The sequence below is a fragment of the Lissotriton helveticus genome, chromosome 9, assembly GCF_964261635.1.
Source record: "Lissotriton helveticus chromosome 9, aLisHel1.1, whole genome shotgun sequence".
Classification (NCBI taxonomy): domain Eukaryota; kingdom Metazoa; phylum Chordata; class Amphibia; order Caudata; family Salamandridae; genus Lissotriton; species Lissotriton helveticus.
The window spans coordinates 62,029,122-62,047,994 of NC_136070.1; positions in this window are offsets into that span (position 1 = coordinate 62,029,122).

The following is an 18,873-nucleotide window of genomic DNA, read 5'->3' on the forward strand; positions in this document are numbered from 1 at the left end:
ACACCCAACAAAAAATACCCAAACCTATGTATGCGCATAGGCGCAATAAGAACTTGAAGGATCAAATTGTCCGATCCAGATTCAGTAAAATTTCTGAAAAACCACCATTTGTACAGAGGTCCTTCCAGAATAACAACCCAATAAAAGGCACATCAAGTTGTGGTTCATGTAAGTCCTGTAAGAACATCCTTCTCGGTGAGACAATGACCCTGAACAATGTAGAAATAAAGGCAAAAGACTTGTGGACATGTAACACACAAAATGTGGTGTATCTCATTACATGTCCTTGCCATTTAGGATATGTTGGCGAGACAGGAAGAGCTATAAAAACAAGGCTGACCGAGCATCGGTCAGCAATAAAAACGAAAAAAATAACTGCGCCTTTAGTCAGCCACTTCTTGGACTTTGGACATTCTCCCGAAGAAATAAAATGGCGTATTTTAGAGAAAATACAGTTGCCAAATAACACAGGAGGGGAAAAGATTAGGAAGAAGCGAGAACTATATTGGATTTTTACTCTTGACACATATGAACATGGCCTGAATTTAGAATGCCCGTGGTCAAATGCGATAATATGATAAAATCAATAAATCACAGATAGATGGAACAAGATCTCAAATAACTGTAAAGATGTCATCCAATAAAATATAGAGGGAACTCTATTTTAATGTAGAGGTCGTTTCATCCTATTATACTAATTAAGCAACCTTTAAAGACCGTGACCTCTTTAATATGAGGAGATTAGGATTTTTATCCCAAATAAATAAGTTACCAACTGATGCAGAAGAACAAAGAAAAATAGATTGTTATGCGAAAAGAATCCGTTTTTTTCCCTTTTCTGTGTCTGAAATAAACCACAGGGGTAAAATGGTAGTTGCAGCTTTAAACATGGGAGGAGTTTTAAGAATAATGAGGCCAACAAGGTAGAGTATAAATACCAATAGAATTACGGCTTGTGAATCCCTTCGATTCCCGCCGTTACAAGCCGCCCTCTGATTGGACCATCCCCAGAGGGAGAAAGAGCGCGAGAAAGGTGAGCAGGAAAAGAAATGATCCCCCTAGCTCGTAATAGCTTGGAGTTATAGATTTAGAATAGTCCATAAACTGATGCAAGTTTTGGTTTAAACCTCTCAGGTACTCTACTAAAAAAAATAGAGCCCGTCTACAAGTGAACGCGCATTATCATTACCTATTGGTCCCCGCAGTGAAAAGGGAAGAAACGAGGAGACCCGCTTTCGGGCAGCGCTGTCTTCAAACAGCGGGAACCCCTAACGGTCCGTTCGTTGGAAACAAGATTCCTTAAAGGTATGAAGACAGGACGCTTTTACCGACCCGAGGGGATTCTAACAAAAGCGGGCTGTAAAATACTTGTCCGAATAGATAAACATGTGCTGTATTTCACTTTCCCTAAACAGTTGCCGCTCTACGCAGGGAGCTGGAATTTCTTAAAGGCACTACGGATTTTGGGTTTGAAAATTATCAAGTTACTGCCCGATGGGTTTTTAAACTGCACATTTGAAGTTTCCATTTCTCTAATAAGGTGAGAAAAGATGTCACTGCAAGTCGATTTTTGTATCAGTGTAAGACTTCTATGTCTTATTATGACGAGTAGTTGGTTTTATCCATAGCTTAGAAGAAACTCGTTTAATTGAAGAAAACCACAGCATAGTGGAAATACAGCCTGATTGAGATGGGAGCAGTGAACCCTTAATATTAAGGTAGATAATATAACAAAAAGAGACTATGTGGATGAGCAGATGCCGCTCTCTATCATGTTTTATAAAAAATTAAATAGAAGGGCGATTAAGAAACTTGTAATTATTTCTACTGCAGGTCTCACATGCCGGTTTTTAGGGAACGAAAATAACGGTGCCTCAATCACTCTGATTTTAATTGAAGATATTGACTGCCAAATCTTGAAGAAAGATCGTAGTCAGGTAAAGTTATAGGAAACCTAATATCTTGGGAAAATAAAAATAGGAATTTACTTATAGCAGCTCATATGCAAGAAAGTACTGTTGCAAATAGAGATGCAGTACTAGAAACATGAGCTAATAGAAGCTAGGATACCAGTTTTAGGTGTGGTCTAAATTAATACATGAACCCTTATAAGAAATAAATGAATGATCGTTGTTGTTATCCTTTTCTGTAGATTTTCTTTTACTTATCTATTCTTTTCTTAAACTTTATTCTGGGTTCCTTTTACCTACTTGTGATAGAAGGTTGAATATTAAAAAATCCTTGTCATTAAATCAAAATGTGAACAAGATCTCTAATGAATATCAATAGCGAAACATTTATATACCTTGGACAAAACAAATTATATCAAAAAGAAATTGCATTTGTCTAGGCCTGTTCCCCCCACGTCACCTCCAATGTAAGTGTATACCATGTGCACTATGCTATGTATTAAAGAATACTCAAAGTCAAACAATGAACTGTAATCGATATTCCCATGTTAACTGAAATGAACCAAATATCACAAAACGAAATGGATACTGATTTTTAGGTTCACTAATATCAATCATCAATTTTGACTGTCTAAAATGAAACTATAAACTGTGACATTGATTCTAAAAAAAATATAAGAACTAATAGTATTTTGTTCTTTGTAGACATATTGGCTGAAAGTATAACTGTCCTGAGGAAGACACCACGACGTGTCGAAACGCGTTGACTCAAATCCAACAGCCACAGTAACTGTAGAAAAGACATGTATCACTGTCCTTCTAACATGTTTTAAATTTATGTTTTCTTTAATTAGGAAATACATCATTGTTTTATCAACAATCCATTATAACTGTATATTCACATTGTATAGATTTATCTTTGTTTTTATTAAAAAATACTATTTTTGATATCATTATGTTTGTCTGTGTTATGGTTTAAGTTTCTAATTTTGGGAATTATGCAGTTGAGTACATAGCTGGTTTTTGTTCAACTGATAGCCTGGGTGTTTACCTTCATATTGTATGTTTTCCCTGACCCAGGATTCTTATCCTTACCAGGGGGCCCTTGTTACTTCACAAAATATTATACCCACGGTTCATCCGTGCGGGGCTTTTTGCTTTTTTAGTCTTATCAATCTGGAGGAAACTTGGGGATTTACCCTTCTATCTCAGTGAATATATCTTTGTGGGATCCTTGACTGTCTCCTATTCTTCTTCTATTTCTCTTTTTTCATCCTGCCACCTATTAATTAAAGTTTTACGATTAAGCACCTCCAATAACCAATGGCCCATTTTCAAACCTTTGGGTTTTCAGACGAGGACTTTGCCACCTTAGTGGGCACTAGTGCTACGTTTGGAAATAGCTCTTCAAATAATTCCCTTAATAATAGTGACACTAACAAGCTGTTAGATCTCCAAAAAAAACTTATAAGGATAGAAGCCCATGGGGAATTCATGCTGAATTATCTTAAGCATGGAATAATCCCCTTGGGACTGAGAGTTAGGAATATTCCTGGACTCTTTGTTGATATCAAGACCTTTCTCAACAAATGGAGCATGATTGCTACTCGCTGCTCCAGAGATTTAATGATCCTGATAATTTCTACAGCAAAAGATCTGGCCACAGATATACGAAAAGAAATAGAGGAACTTGAAGAAAAGCTTAAAAAATCAACAACAGTTGAGGATGCAAACAAACAATTTGACATCGTAAAGCAGGATATTGCCTCATTTTCAGACTATCTAAGAAAAAGAAAAGAGGAAAAATTTGCCAAGGATAAAAGGTTCTACACCATAGAACGGACTTATCCGTATCTTGTGGAAGGTTTTTTTAAGTCAGATTATCAACATGGGGCACCAAGATACGAAACTCAACAGAGAATCAATACCTTCTCTGATTCTTCAGATCCTGAATCTGAGGAGGAAGGGGGGATGGGATTCCACGATGATAGACCTTTTGATCCAAGAAACAATCACAGAGGCAACCGTCGTCCTTTTTTAGGGAACAGAGGGGGGAGAGGGGGACGGAGAAGAGTGAGATTCCAAAACCCACCGAGAGGGAACTACCAAAATCACCAGTATGCCCAGGAACCTCAACAGTACCTGGAAACAAGAAGCAAGCAATACTGGAGGAACGGGATGTAATCCCGATATTTAATCTCTCCTCCTATAACTTAGCACCCTCCGACCTCTCAATTCTTTCAAAAGGACTATCCTTTGTCCCCCATACTCAGGTGAATATCTTTGAACTGTATCAGGATATTCATGCCTTTTTCAGAAAAATTAGGCTAAAAAGATACTTTGCAGAGAATGACCCTTTAACATTGGATAATATATCCCCTAATATAGTTGCCCTACCATCCACCTTTACACCAACCCTAGAACAGGTAGGTCCAGAGATTGCTATCTTTGAGAAAGCAGTTTTAAGTAAATTAGATCAAACTTTGAAATTTGTCCCCAAACCAACCTATAACATCTCAAAAGATGAACATGACTCAATAAACAAACAATACTCCGGCCCCCCCCCCCCCCCCCCCACCCATCAACACATATATGTTTACCTGTTTACAGTATCGGACCCCTGCTCGCGGACGGTGGCCTCTTTGACCCCTAGTGTTGACGTGGGCAGAAGCCACTGACGGTACTACAGACGGTGACTGCTGGCGTAGACGCTGATGGCCACACCGGCGGCGAGGCTCCTCCACCTGAATGCCACATGCTCCACTGACAAGGCCGGCGACCAATGACACACCATGGCCCGCAGGGGCCGCCCCACTCCGGGTTCAGGCACACTTGCGCACGCACACCTCTGACCTCTGGCTGCACTGCAACAGCATCGGCAAATACCACACCGTTCAGGGGTGGCACCTACTAACGCCGTGCCAGTGGGACGGACCTAGAGTGGGGAAACCGCGATAGGAACATTGGGACATACCGATACGAACTGTTTTGTTTAGTTTGCCGTTTTTACGGCTCAGTTCTAGGAAGAAAAAATGGAAAATAAGGCGTCATTTATGGACATTTACTTTCTTGACTTCAGAAAATGTGACTATCTTCTATATGTCCTAGCACACCAGGGACACAAGGGACGTAACGACATGCCCCTTTTTATGATGGCCCACACCCTCACGATTCACCGTTCATTTGCAGCCGGCCCGCAGGGTTGTAGGCTTTGCTATGTGTACTGTACCTTTGAACATTAATAAACGTCTTTTTCAAAAAAAAAAAAAAAAAAAAAAAAAAAAAAGACTAAATAAACAAATTCAAAACCAACAAATCTGTCACTGTGAAAAGTAGTGATAAAGGTGGAGGAATAGTTTTAATAGACACCTTAAGATATGAAAGCAAAATGTTGGAGATGCTTAACGATCTGACATTCTATAAGAAGATTAAGCTGAACCCCACAAATAGGATAGTGAAAACAATTAATAAGATAACAACTAAAGCCTTAGGAACAGGAATTATAAACAAAAAGGAATTTGACTACCTAAATAAATCTGAAGGGAAAATATCATGCATTTATGGACTACCCAAGGTCCACAAAAACCAAGAAGATCCTCCATACCGTCCAATAGTAGCAACGATAGGTACCCCTTTGGAGGCTGTCTCGAAATATCTAGACAATATTTTGCGCCCATATATCCCGTTATCGCCCTCCTATATTAAGGACACAGGTGACATTATAAAAAAAGTGGAGAACCTCCAATTTAATCCTCAGAAAGATATTTTAGTGACTCTTGACATCGAGTCACTATATAGTAACATACCACAAATTGGAGCAATAGAGACGACATTATGGTTTATTGAAGAACATCAGATCCCTTGCTGTAGCAATTTCATAAGGGAATGTCTAACTCTTGTACTTACAGAAAACTGTTTTGAATTTGGTGAGCAACTGTTTTTACAAACAAAGGGAGTCAGCATGGGAGCCTCGATGGCTCCTTCAATAGCTAACATTTACATGATTGCTTTCGAAACAAAAAATATCTTTAATGAAATGGCCCCTTTCTTCGAGTCTGTTTCCCATTGGTACCGCTACATAGATGACATTTTCTTTGTGTGGACCAATGGGGAACAGACTCTCGAGGAATTCCTTCTATGGCTGAACGAGGCAGATGTAAACCTGAAGTTTACTGCCCATACTAACAAAGATAGGGTAGAATTCCTTGACATCTTAATCAAGAATGGTGAGGGCAGACTACAGGTTGACTTATATACCAAACCTACCGCCAGGAATACAATGTTGCACTTCAAAAGTTTCCATCCGAAGTGTCAAAAGGACAGTATTCCGTTCTCCCAATTTTTGAGTGTACGACGTAACTGTACCGAGTTAAGAGACTATGATTTACAATCAGAGAACATGAAAATCAAATTCTTACAAAGAGGCTACCCACGCCGCTTAGTACGAGAGGCTTACAGGAGAGATAGATTCTACGATAGGGATGCACTCCTAAATTCAAATCGAATTAAAAATGCCCCGAATTTGGTCTGTATAACAAAACACTCTACCATAGATGGGAGCATTAGGCAGATTATAATTTCTAATTGGCACCTACTGAACCTGAATAACACCCAACAAAAAATACCCAAACCTATGTATGCGCATAGGCGCAATAAGAACTTGAAGGATCAAATTGTCCGATCCAGATTCAGTAAAATTTCTGAAAAACCACCATTTGTACAGAGGTCCTTCCAGAATAACAACCCAATAAAAGGCACATCAAGTTGTGGTTCATGTAAGTCCTGTAAGAACATCCTTCTCGGTGAGACAATGACCCTGAACAATGTAGAAATAAAGGCAAAAGACTTGTGGACATGTAACACACAAAATGTGGTGTATCTCATTACATGTCCTTGCCATTTAGGATATGTTGGCGAGACAGGAAGAGCTATAAAAACAAGGCTGACCGAGCATCGGTCAGCAATAAAAACGAAAAAACTAACTGCGCCTTTAGTCAGCCACTTCTTGGACTTTGGACATTCTCCCGAAGAAATAAAATGGCGTATTTTAGAGAAAATACAGTTGCCAAATAACACAGGAGGGGAAAAGATTAGGAAGAAGCGAGAACTATATTGGATTTTTACTCTTGACACATATGAACATGGCCTGAATTTAGAATGCCCGTGGTCAAATGCGATAATATGATAAAATCAATAAATCACAGATAGATGGAACAAGATCTCAAATAACTGTAAAGATGTCATCCATTAAAATATAGAGGGAACTCTATTTTAATGTAGAGGTCGTTTCATCCTATTATACTAATTAAGCAACCTTTAAAGACCGTGACCTCTTTAATATGAGGAGATTAGGATTTTTATCCCAAATAAATAAGTTACCAACTGATGCAGAAGAACAAAGAAAAATAGATTGTTATGCGAAAATAATCCGTTTTTTTCCCTTTTCTGTGTCTGAAATAAACCACAGGGGTAAAATGGTAGTTGCAGCTTTAAACATGAGAGGAGTTTTAGAATAATGAGGCCAACAAGGTAGAGTATAAATACCAATAGAATTACGGCTTGTGAATCCCTTCGATTCCCGCCGTTACAAGCCGCCCGCTGATTGGACCATCCCCAGAGGGAGAAAGAGCGCGAGAAAGGTGAGCAGGAAAAGAAATGATCCCCCTAGCTCGTAATAGCTTGGAGTGATAGATTTAGAATAGTCCATAAACTGATGCAAGTTTTGGTTTAAACCTCTCAGGTACTCTACTAAAAAAAATAGAGCCCGTCTACAAGTGAACGCGCATTATCATTACCTATTGGTCCCCGCAGTGAAAAGGGAAGAAACGAGGAGACCCGCTTTCGGGCAGCGCTGTCTTCAAACAGCGGGAACCCCTAACGGTCCGTTCGTTGGAAACAAGATTCCTTAAAGGTATGAAGACAGGACGCTTTTACCGACCCGAGGGGATTCTAACAAAAGCGGGCTGTAAAATACTTGTCCGAATAGATAAACATGTGCTGTATTTCACTTTCCCTAAACAGTTGCCGCTCTACGCAGGGAGCTGGAATTTCTTAAAGGCACTACGGATTTTGGGTTTGAAAATTATCAAGTTACTGCCCGATGGGTTTTTAAACTGCACATTTGAAGTTTCCATTTCTCTAATAAGGTGAGAAAAGATGTCACTGCAAGTCGATTTTTGTATCAGTGTAAGACTTCTATGTCTTATTATGACGAGTAGTTGGTTTTATCCATAGCTTAGAAGAAACTCGTTTAATTGAAAAAAACCACAGCATAGTGGAAATACAGCCTGATTGAGATGGGAGCAGTGAACCCTTAATATTAAGGTAGATAATATAACAAAAAGAGACTATGTGGATGAGCAGATGCCGCTCTCTATCATGTTTTATAAAAAATTAAATAGAAGGGCGATTAAGAAACTTGTAATTATTTCTCCTGCAGGTCTCACATGCCGGTTTTTAGGGAACGAAAATAACGGTGCCTCAATCACTCTGATTTTAATTGAAGATATTGACTGCCAAATCTTGAAGAAAGATCGTAGTCAGGTAAAGTTATAGGAAACCTAATATCTTGGGAAAATAAAAATAGGAATTTACTTATAGCAGCTCATATGCAAGAAAGTACTGTTGCAAATAGAGATGCAGTACTAGAAACATGAGCTAATAGAAGCTAGGATACCAGTTTTAGGTGTGGTCTAAATTAATACATGAACCCTTATAAGAAATAAATGAATGATCGTTGTTGTTATCCTTTTCTGTAGATTTACTTTTACTTATCTATTCTTTTCTTAAACTTTATTCTGGGTTCCTTTTACCTACTTGTGATAGAAGGTTGAATATTAAAAAATCCTTGTCATTAAATCAAAATGTGAACAAGATCTCTAATGAATATCAATAGCGAAACATTTATATACCTTGGACAAAACAAATTATATCAAAAAGAAATTGCATTTGTCTAGGCCTTTTCCCCCCACGTCACCTCCAATGTAAGTGTATACCATGTGCACTATGCTATGTATTAAAGAATACTCAAAGTCAAACAATGAACTGTAATCGATATTCCCATGTTAACTGAAATGAACCAAATATCACAAAACGAAATGGATACTGATTTTTAGGTTCACTAATATCAATCATCAATTTTGACTGTCTAAAATGAAACTATAAACTGTGACATTGATTCTAAAAAAAATATAAGAACTAATAGTATTTTGTTCTTTGTAGACATATTGGCTGAAAGTATAACTGTCCTGAGGAAGACACCACGACGTGTCGAAACGCGTTGACTCAAATCCAACAGCCACAGTAACTGTAGAAAAGACATGTATCACTGTCCTTCTAACATGTTTTAAATTTATGTTTTCTTTAATTAGGAAATACATCATTGTTTTATCAACAATCCATTATAACTGTATATTCACATTGTATAGATTTATCTTTGTTTTTATTAAAAAATACTATTTTTGATATCATTATGTTTGTCTGTGTTATGGTTTAAGTTTCTAATTTTGGGAATTATGCAGTTGAGTACATAGCTGGTTTTTGTTCAACTGATAGCCTGGGTGTTTACCTTCATATTGTCTGACCCATTTGTCTACGTTCTTGCCCAATCTTTGGGGAGAAGTCAGATCTGAGTCCACCAGGTACTGGTGTAAAAGCTGTTTTTGACAATTATTAAGGATCTGCTCCCTCATAATCAAGTTGTACAATCCTAAAAAGTCATGCACCTTGCTGCCATGTAACCAGCCCTCTAGAGCCTTAGTAGCACAATCTTCAAAGTCAACCCAGCCCTGAGTCTGTATCTTGTGGGTGTCTCTGAACTTAATCCTTTACTGTTCAGTGGTTAAGCCAAACCCATCAATGAGAGTACTCGTCAAGACTGCGTAATTATCAGCATCCTCTTCTCTTACAGTGAGGAGCTTATCTCTACCTTTGTCAGCAAAGGAGAGCCACAAGATAGCTGCCCACTGCTCTTGAGGGACCCTCTGTACTTTACAGGCCCTCTTTAGTGCAGTTATCCATTTGTTGATGTCATCCCCACTCTGGTAGGGAGGGACTATCTTGTTCATGTTCCTATGGTCACGAGTGTATTCTCTACCTCTATGAACATTGTTGCTGCCACCATGGGGTTCTATAGCCCCAACCTTCCGGAAGCTCTCTGGAGCTCTAGGGATCCCCTGTCTAAGGCCAATTGTTCCCTCTTGATTCTGAGTTTGGTCCTCTCATACTCAGGTAACTGACACTTCTCCTAAGAGGAGTCCCTTTTAGGAGAAGCAGTGGTGGTCTCTACAGAAGTACCTGAGAAGGAGATCTTGGTCTTCTAGGTAGACTGTTTACTCTCCCTGGTGGAGTAAAGAGAGCAACTTCTCACATCAGGTAACTATAACTGCTGAATTTCAATGGTTTGTGCGTGTAAAATTTGCACCTAACTATAACGTACCTCCAACCTTTGTTTATTTGCATGAATTTCTAATGTTTTTTTAAATTCTATTTCCCAACTATAATGTCCCTGTAAATTATATTATCCCAACTATAATGTCCCTGTAACCTTTGTTTTTTCAGCGAAAAATAGATATATAGATATATATGGATGTATATATATATATATATTCATTAAAAAACCCAATGGTCACAGGTACGTTATTTTTAGGCTCAGTTTTTTTCATACAAAACCCGTGAAATTCAGCAGTTATAGTTAGCTGAGCTAACTATAACTCATGCCCCCTGCAATGCACTGCTGATGACCTCACATATTAGTTGGTGTCTAAGTGGCTATATGGGTGTGTGAGTGGATACGTGAGGGGCTGTATTGGTGAGCGATTGGTTATCTGAATACCTTTATAATTGTCTGACTGTCTGTGTAGGTGGTTAAGGGGGTCTGCCAGAATGGATGAGTGAGTGGGTAAGTCAGTGTCTGAATGGGTTAGTGATTGAGTGTGTGAGGAGCTCTATGGGTAAGTGAGCGTGTGTATGGCTGTGTGGGTGAGTAAGTGGATGTGTCAGTGGTATATGGGTGAGTAACTGGGTATGTGACAGGCAGTATAGGTGAGTGATGGGGTATATGAGTGAATGTATGGGTGAGTGAGTGAATATGAGAGTGGCTGTATGGGTGAGTTTGTGCATGTGTCAGTGACTGTATAGGTGAGTGAGTACATAGTATCAGTATGTGTAAGTGTGTGAATGTGTATCTGTATGGGTAAGTAAGTGGCTGTGTGATTGACTGTATGGGTGAGTGACTAGAAGGGTGAGTAACTCTATGTGTGACTGACTCAGTGTGTGACTGGCTGTATTGGGTGTATGGGTGGATATAGCAGTGGCTGTATTTGTGACTTAGTGGGTGTATGATTGGATGTATGGGTGAGTGAGTGGATGTGTGTAGATCTATGAATCAGTGAGTGGGTGTGTATATACTGGTATGGGTCTGTGAATGGGTTTGTGAATGATTGTGTGGGAGTGGGTGTGTGAAAGGTTCTATGGGGTATGAGTGGTTGAGTCAGTGATTCTGTGGATAATGTCATTAGTGATATCATCAGTGATGTCATTTGAGATGTCATCAGTGATGTCACTCACCATGTCATGAGTGATGTACTATGTAAGGTCATAAGCAGTGTATTGAGGGGGGCATCAGTTATAGTTAGCTCAGTTAACCGTAACTGCTGATTTTCACTGGTTTTGTAGGAATAAAACCTGAGCCTAACTATTATGTCCCTGTAACTTTTTCAATGAATTTGTAAGATTTTTTAAATTCCATTTCTGAACTATAATGTCCCTCTAACCTTTGTTTTATTCAGTGGAATACAAAGGTTTTTTGAATGCTAATTACTAACAACCAGCTCTCAGCAATCCCACTGTCTGAGACTTGCTGGAGATAACCGAAGGGGTTCCTGGCCCCCAAGGACCCTCAGCATCCAAGGTGACTTCATCACCCAACCAGCAGTGCACCGGGAGGCGCGTTTGCAGAGTGGTGGAAAAAGGGGGTGTGGCCCTATGACAACCTCTAAGCAATCCCACTGTGCGGCAGTTACTGGAGGCAACAGGAGAGGTAGTTGTCACCAAGTACTATCTGGCGGCAAGAGGACTTCATTCCCCAAACAGCAATGCACCGGGAGGCACGTTTGCAGAGTGGTGGAGAAAGGGGCCATGGCCTCAGAAGTCCTCTCAGCAATCCAGCTGTTTGGGACTTACTGGAGGTAACAAGAGGGCTTGTTAGCCCCTAAGGATCCTTAGCATTCAAGAGGACAACTAGTAGTGCACCAGAAGGCACGTTTGCAGAGTGGTGGGAAAAGGGTGTATGGCCACTGACCACCTCCCAGCAATCCCACTGTGTGGGACCTACTGGAGGTTACAGGAGAGGTTCTGTCCCCCAAGGACCCTCAGGAGGCAAGGGGACTTCATACCCCAACAAGTAGTGCACCAGGAGGCGCGTTTGCAGAGTGGTGGAGAAAGGGTGTGTGGAATCCAAAGACCTCTCAGCAATCCCACTGTGTGGGACTTACTGAACGTAATAGGAGGTCCTTTTGGCCTTCAAAGACCTTCAGGAGCCATGGGGACTTCATCCCCAACCAGCAGCGTACCAGGAGCCATTTGCAGGGTGGCAGAGAAAGGGGGCGGGGCCTCTGGTGAGTTGCCGGGCGTTTTTTTTAGGGAAGGGGGCTATGTCGCCCTGCTGGCTCCCCGCGTCCTGCAGGCATTGCTTTTAGACATAGGGTGCTGCTGAACATGCAGCTTTCTATGTCCAAAAGCAATTCTGCTCCATTTTCAGCAAGCAAGAGTATTTCGTATGCACTTGCTTGCTGAAAGAGGAGCAGCATTTTGCTCTGGCTTGGCGGGAGTGGTAATGCTCCCGCCAACCCATAGCAAACTACATTGCCCAGGGGATGGACACCATGGAACAGTGTAGGTGCCGGCCCTGGGGGTTGGCGGTCCCCAGGACCATCTATGGGTCCAGTAGAGGGGGCTAAGCAGCCACCCTCCTTTCTTTATTATGGGCCTGCCCAAGGGAGGCGGCATTCCCCGAGGTCGAGAAGGCCTGTGACCCCTCGTATACAAATTAAAAGCCCCGGGGAGGTGGGGGTCCCGTGGCTGTGAGGGGGCTGTGCATCTCCCCATTCTTTTTGGCTAAAGCCCCAAGTAGTGGTGGTCCCAGGGGCTGCGGGAGGTCCATGCGGCCCCGTAATTTTTGTTTCTTCAGAGTTTTACATAGCGCAAACTTGAACCGAAGGTATCAGAGAGCTTTACATGAGCACCAGTTACGTTACACAAGGACATATTCATTTTTGTTGGGAACGGGAGTTTAAGTGATTTTCCCAGAATCACAGGATGTGGAGCGTCCCTGCTGAGACTCGAATACTGTTCCCCAGCTTCGAGGTCGAGTGCTCTAGCCGTAAGGCACATTCTCTCCCCTTTACTCCTCAGATTATTTTAATTTAAAGGACTCAGGAGGCAACGGCACCGAGGGCTGGGGGGGGGCACACCCCCCTCCTCTCTTTACACATAAAGCCCCGGGGAGGTGGCAGTCCCTGGGGCTAGGGGGTCCACGAGGCCCCCCATTTTTAAAAATATATGCCAGAGGAGGTGGTTGTCCCCAGGGCAGCGGGGTAGGCCCTAAGGTCCTCTCCCGCTTTCATTTTTAAAGAAGCCCTGGGGATGTGGTGGTCCCCAGGGTAATATTCAGCCCCGGGAGGGGGTGCTCAGGGGCCCACTCTCCATTATTAACATAATGCCCCCGGGACCTGGCCCACCCGGGGGACGATAATGAATGAAGCGCAGGAGCCTGTGCTTGTTTTTGTAAAAACTTTTCTCCTGGATGCCGCCAAAAAAGTATTTAAAAATTGCTTTTTTTTGCTCTGCTTGGAGGGGGAGGGACTCCCTCCAATAGGCCTATGGTGCCAGGGTATTTCAACCTTGCCCCCTTTTCTGTTTACATTTTTGGGGGGACTCTGCTTTAAGCCGAGTCCCAAGATGGCTGCCAACACTTCCTGGTTGAAGTGTTGGCAGCCATTCAAATTTCAGTAGGATTTTGGGCTCCCAGATATCTATATTTTTTAAAGTTAAATATCTCTGAGACTACTGAACAGATTTACACCAAATCACAAAAAGCACGCTTTCTGGACCAATATCTAGCTTTCTTCCAAATTTGGTGTAATTCGGTTCAGCGGTTCATGTTTAAAAAATGAAAAATCCCTATAAACATAACAGAGAAAACGCGTTTTGGGACTGCCCTTTTTTCTCGGTCCCCTCTCGATGGATCACCCCGAAATTTTAAACACAGTAGCTGAACCAACAAGCACTGGCATAGCCAATATGTCTCGCCTTTGGTACCGTATAAGTGTTTAGCCATGTAACAGTTGATGTTATTGCACCAAGGGTATTATGCTGCATAACTAAATACTTTTAAGGTCCCAAAGACGAGACCTATTGGCTATGCCAATGCTTGTTTCACTCGTCACGTCTTCTGTTTTTTCCTGGTCCACAGCACAAACTTCCAACTCTCCTCTCATCTAGTCACTGAAAACCAATTTGACTCCACTCGGTGGATATTTTCACTTTTACTAATAACCTCATCCAAAAAAGGATCTCCCTTTACCCACAATTCATTACAGATGGACATACTTGTAAAATGTACCATAATTTCATCTCGTAAACCCTCCTTACCAAAACGTCTAAAATTACAAGTGGAAGCCGGACTCTCTCAAAGCACCCACAAACTCATCTACCCCAACCCATCATTTTCACCCGGAGCAGCTCTAAAAACTGATTAAAGCCTGAATAATTTCGCCCTTCAGATCTTCAAATATGTATTAATAATGTTATGTTTCTGCTTTGTTTCATCTCTACAACATCTGTCACCAACAAGTATTAAATGCATCCTCCAGTTTCCTCAATGGAAACTTAAACTTGGGTGCCTTTCAGTTTGGTAGTTCCACCTGCTGCATGGGTGAAACATGCTTGATTTAAGTTTAAATGAAATTAAACAGATTCTCTGAAATGTCAGAAGCACCACATTGACAAATCTTAGGAATGATGTCAACATATAATACAATTGTCACAATGGCCTGTGCTCGAGTGCTGCACTAGTAATTGTTGCCTTAATATGAGCATTACTTATTCTCCTCATGGGATTAATGTGACTGATCTGTGGGAATTAATTAACTGGGACTTCTGTGGATGCCTTACTTTATACTATTCAGATATTGAGAACCATTATTCATAAAATAAAAATTTTCAAACGAATAGAGCATAGATAAAGCGGGGTTTGACCCGCGAAACATCTGTCGACTGTTGTTCTCCTCAATGATGGAATACATGAGAATCAAATTCTAGTGTGAAAGGTACCTGAAAGGTCTGAAATCTGAATGTTTAGATTGATAATGTATGTGAAGAATATCTTTTAATAGTGTGTCACACAAATATTTTTGATATACTAAATGGATGTTCTGTAAATAGACTGGACTAATCAAGTGTGATATGTTGTCACAATAACTGTTTAATTACTCTGCTATTTCAATGCGGCGATTCTGAGATTTTAGAGAATTTGGGGCACATGTATCATTGTAAATTGCATTCGCAAATAGTGCGAATCGCAAAATTCGGCCGTTTGCGAATGCAATTTCAACTTTGGGGATGCATCATCATTTTTGTACTTTTCGCAATTTAAGAAATCCCAAGATTGCGATTTCTTAAATTGCGAATACATTTAAGGAATCTCAAATTGAGATTCCTTAAATGCAATGCATCAAACTTAAAAAATTAGCGATTTCGCTAATAAGGGGAGCAAATTACCATGAAATTGACCTTCATGGTAATTTGCGAAAACTTTGAAAAATGCACTAAAGTGCATTTTTCAAAGTTCCATTTTACACACACACATGCCCTTGGGGCATGTGTGTGTGCAAGATGTACTTATAGGCAGATTTCAGGGGTGCAACAGGGTGTACACCCTGGACACCCCTGCACCCTTGAAATTGCATTCTCAATTTGCGATTCTCTAATGGAGAATCGCAAATTGAGAATGTCTTCCCATTCATGCCTATTGGCCTCTCGGCCCATAGGAATGAATGGGGAGGTATTCCTTAATTGCGATTCTCAATTAGAGAATCGCAATTAAGGAATTTTAAGAAATCGCTATTTTTTTAGCGATTTCTTGATGCATTGCAGTTTGCAATTCCTTAATTGCGATTCCTTATTTTTTGCAATTAAGGAATCGCAAAAAGCAATATTGATGCATGTGCCCCTAAGTTACATTTTGACACCAGTGGGTACTTGGTGCCATTAGTTGTGCACCCTTACATCAAGCCGGATCACCTTCCTCCCCAGTTTGTGATATCAAATTTAAGCAATGCTTCGTATACCAGTTGCTAGCAGGCTTTACTGCAATGCTCAGAATGCAGCACACATAAAAAGAGCAAAACACGAGGAGAAATAAAGGTATTTCTCCTCGTTGCGCCAACTTAACCCCTCCTTTGGGGAGGCGTTAGAATCTGACGCATTTCCAGGTTTTTGAAAGGCCTTGAAAAGCCACGCAGAGTAGCTTTGCACGGCCTTGTGAATATGGCTCAGTCTTGGGCGCCACCAGAGCGTCAAAAAAAGTGACGCTTCAGTGGCGCAGGTGCCTTGTAAATATGCACCAAAGTACCAAAAAAGCCACAAAAACATACATAGAAAAGTAAAATAAACTCAATAACACAAACAAGTAAACAAAAGTTGGGATTGGGAATTGTGTGATCAGATGGGTGTGGATTGGGGTGGATTCAGTGAAGCAGCCAGCCAGCAAGGAGAGATAAACATGAGCAGGCAAAACCAAATGGGAGCGCCTTTGTGCACCGCGTGGTACTGCTGATTTTTCAGCGTGGAACATGCTGGTGGTTTGAGAGTCTGCCATTTATTGCAGTATTACCCTTTTACCTGTGTTTGGTACTCGTGTGTAACATGCACACGTCACTTTTCTCTTGTAACACCCTGTTTGCTACCTCTTACATTTTGTCTGCTTTCGATACTTGCACAAGTGCCACCATTGCCTACTTAACGTTTGTTCTTGTGTTTGAGTGTCCTCCATTTATTGCAGTATTATACCTCTACTTGTACTTTGTACGCTTTTGTAACCTGCACACATGTTACTTTTTCCTCCTGTAATGCACCGTTTGCTACCTCTTGTATGTTGGTTGCTCACTATTGTCACTTTTGCCTCATGTAATGTAACGTTTGCTTTTGGAATTTGTTCACTTGTAATGTTCTCATGTATCAGTTCTGTTCCTATTGTGAAGCGCTCTGACACCTTCGGGTAAAATCCGCGCTATATAAAAAAGCATAAATAAATAAAGAAATACTGATGTGGAAAAAGCAGTGTGAACGGCGGGACAAGCATTTTCTGCCCGTTTAAGGAATTAAACAGCATCTCGCAGTTTTTTTGTAACTCCACTCCGTGAATTCTGCCCAGGCCTAATTTAGAGCAGTGGATATGCCAAGAAGAAAATCCATGAAACGTAAAAAATTAACTAAACAGATACTTATCTTGTACATGATATGCAATTATATGGCCACTAGATGGCAACGATGCTCCACCACTGCTAACAATGGATCTACAGTTCGGCTGATCTAAGGAACTTTCAGCTAGATTCATCAAAGTGAAATCGGCTCGCAAAGGGCCAGATTCTGAGAATCTGGCCCTTTGCGAGCGCAATTTTTGCATTTGGGATTCGTCATCCCAAATGCAAAAATCGCAATTATAGAATTCACAAATTTGCGAGGAATTGCATTTAAGGAATCTCTATTTGAGATTCCTTAAATGCAATTCATATTCATAAAACATTTAAAAATAGCGAATTCGCAAATTTGGGCCGCTATTTACCACGAAGTCAAACCTCGTGGTAAATAGCGGAAACTGAGAAAAATGCACTTAAGGGCATTTTTCTAAGTTGTATGTTACACACACACATGTCCCAAGGACATGTGTGTGCATAACACCAGCATCCAATGTCATTTCAGAGGTGCAACAGGGTGTCCATTGGACACCCCTGCACCCTTGAAATCGTAAAATCAAAATGCGATTCGCACATTGATATGTCTTCCCATTCATTCCTATGAAAATGAATGGGGAGTTATTCCTTATTTGCGATTAGCAATTAGCTAATCGCAAATAAGGAAGCTGTAGGAATTGCAATAAATATTGCGATTCCTACATGAATCCCGTTTTACGAGTCTGTATTAGCGATTCCTTATTATTCGCTATTACAGACTCGCAAAACATGCCGATGATGAATCTGGCTGTTTGGGCTTGAGGTACTAACAGCCTGATTCATCATTCACCCGTTTTGCGAGCCCCTAATAGCGATTCATAGCGAATCGCTATTAAGGACTCGCAAAACGGTATTCATGTAGGAATTGCTAAATAAATAGCGATTCCTACACATTCCTTATTTGCGAGTAGCAAATTGCTATTCGCAAATAAGGAATAACTCCCCATTCATTCCTATGGGCCAAAAGGCCCATAGGAATGAATGGGGAGTATTCCTTATTTGCGATTAGCAATTAGCTAATCGCAAATAAGATAGCGATTTAAAGGGTGCCAGGGGTGTCTAAAGGACACTCCGTGAATTCTGCCCAGGCCTAATTTAGAGCAGTGGATATGCCAAGAAGAAAATCCATGAAACGTAAAAAATTAACTAAACAGATACTTATCTTGTACATGATATGCAATTATATGGCCACTAGATGGCAACGATGCTCCACCACTGCTAACAATGGATCTACAGTTCGGCTGATCTAAGGAACTTTCAGCTAGATTCATCAAAGTGAAATCGGCTCGCAAAGGGCCAGATTCTGAGAATCTGGCCCTTTGCGAGCGCAATTTTTGCATTTGGGATTCGTCATCCCAAATGCAAAAATCGCAATTATAGAATTCACAAATTTGCGAGGAATTGCATTTAAGGAATCTCTATTTGAGATTCCTTAAATGCAATTCATATTC